This window comes from Acyrthosiphon pisum, chromosome X (genome assembly GCF_005508785.2).
Source record: "Acyrthosiphon pisum isolate AL4f chromosome X, pea_aphid_22Mar2018_4r6ur, whole genome shotgun sequence".
In the NCBI taxonomy this organism is placed as follows: domain Eukaryota; kingdom Metazoa; phylum Arthropoda; class Insecta; order Hemiptera; family Aphididae; genus Acyrthosiphon; species Acyrthosiphon pisum.
The window spans coordinates 114,788,192-114,790,667 of NC_042493.1; positions in this window are offsets into that span (position 1 = coordinate 114,788,192).

Consider the following 2,476-nt stretch of genomic DNA (forward strand, 5'->3'; position numbering starts at 1 on the left):
TCAATTCAGCAATATTGTCAATTGCGAATGAAATAACGTAAACAATTGTATTTGAAGACGTCATTGAAGATTTTGCTCAGGAAAATTACGTTTCATACTCAGTACCTATATGAATATACGTTTGTAAATACAATATAATATATATAATACGTTGGTTATAATATATTATATTAGGTTATATTATATATGAAAAAATTTTGATTTGTATTATTTTTTTAATTCTTTTATATCTAACTATTTTGTTTAATAATTATTATTGTAATCAGCTTTAGTTTTTTGTCAAATCATTATTAAAATACATTTATAAAAAAAATTCAATTAATAGGGATGAAAACCATGATAAAAGGCGAATAGTATGTAATAATAATAATAATAATTAATAATAATAATAGGTGCGAATATTTTTAATTTTGCACTGGGTGACAAATCTTAACGGTATAGCTCTGACGCTCTGAGTATACTAGTCGCATATTTATACTATTAACTGTTATATACTGTACGTCGTACAGTCGTATAACTTCATAATATAATGCATGCGCAGTTAAAAGTACCTAATTCAGAGGCAGTTACTTGATAAGTTGATAACGATTTCAATAGACCTACAGGTACTTATTAAATTGTGATAAATAATAAAATTAAAGTTTTTCGTCTGTTGGAGCCGATACGATTTAATAAATAATTACATTATCACTATACTGTCAGTATACTGTCAGCGAGGCTTATAGGCATCATTTGGAGGTGCTTGGGGATGCTTCGCCACAAATTGTCGATAGTATCATTGAATTTTTATTGACTATACCATCATGCCGCTATAGATATTTGGATACATTTATATCTAAGACCTTATCATTTTCATAATCATAATAATACATAATATGTACTTATCAGAATAATATCAGATAAAAGTGTACAATGTACAATAATATGTACATTTTAATCACTATATTGTCATCGTTACTATCACTATTTAAAATTATTCATTCTCTAACCATAAGGTTGCAACTTGCAACGGTGAAGCCCAAAAGCGCAAATTGTCTATTTTGTTCGATAGACCAAGAGCGCGAAACGAATTTGCGCTTTTGTACCTTAGTAGTGGTATAAAAGCGCAAATATAAATTGTATTACCTGATACAATATTGTACCTGTTATATTATAGGTTTCATTTTAAAATTATTAATTAATAAATTAAATTAAATAGGTACCTATACAACATAGTATTTTTATAATAATTAAAAAATACAACAACAGTGATTGAGTTCAGATGAAGTTTAGTATTATTTTAGTTTAATTTAGTATTTAGTACTATCGAATTTTATCGTAACAAATTACGGTGACGGTTGATAATCACTTAAGATAACTAATATACATATAATATTACAGATACAATACCTATATACAGTATAAACTTATATCAAATAACTACCCTAAATGAATTATTATATTATGACTTTTGAGTTATTTTTAATTGAAACATGTTGGAAATTCAAGTTTTAAATTGTGTGTCAGATATCCACTTATGTATTATATCAGTTGGCGTCTGTGCTACGATCGAGTGCGTTTGCGTTTACGAATTATAATTCTGTTTACTTAACTATTAGAATGTCATTTACATTAACGTATTTATTTTTTTAATTAGTATGTAAATCACATAAGGAGTGTATGTGTCTTTCTAGTTTCTAATTTATAAATTTAAAAAAAAAAAAACAATTTTATTGACCTTTATCATAATGTACACTGTATACCATTTTACTTTTACTTTACTATTATTTAGGTACTAATTTAAACTATACTCATCTCAAATTAATAATTTAACAAATATATTTTTTTATAACGTATAACAATTGATAAATTAAACTAGTTAAGTTCATAAGTTGATTAGAAAATAAAGTAACTAGTTAAGTTAATAAGTTTAAAAAAAAATTAACTTTTTAACTTAACTTTAACTTTTTAACTAGTTATAATGCCCATCTTTGTCCACCGCACCTGTAGGCTTAGCCACTTTCGAACGAGCCAAGGACTACTAATGGTCCAGAATCATACCACCGTAATTTGAAAGATCAATTTTATAACCCACACCCACCTGTTTATAGTTTTATCGAAGAGCTCAAACACCATCAGGCAGAAGTTTACTTAAAAATGCAATCAAATGGACGAAAAACTACAAAACGCAGCTCTAAAGTCAACTCCAATATAAAAGCATGGAACTTATATATAGAAAAAAAAATTCAAGATTGGATTACTTAAAAACTGTGGGCTTTAAATTTAAAATTTAATATTAAGGTACTATTTATAATATTATACTAATTAAATAAAATAAATAATTTTTTTTTCTAATGTAAATTCTTCATTATAATGTTTTAAATTAAATTGATTATCTTGATTGTGTTTTTATACTAATTAATATTTACTTCTAATAATATGTAATTTAAATTTTTTAAATTCATTTTATAATCATGAATAGCATAGTATTGTATGG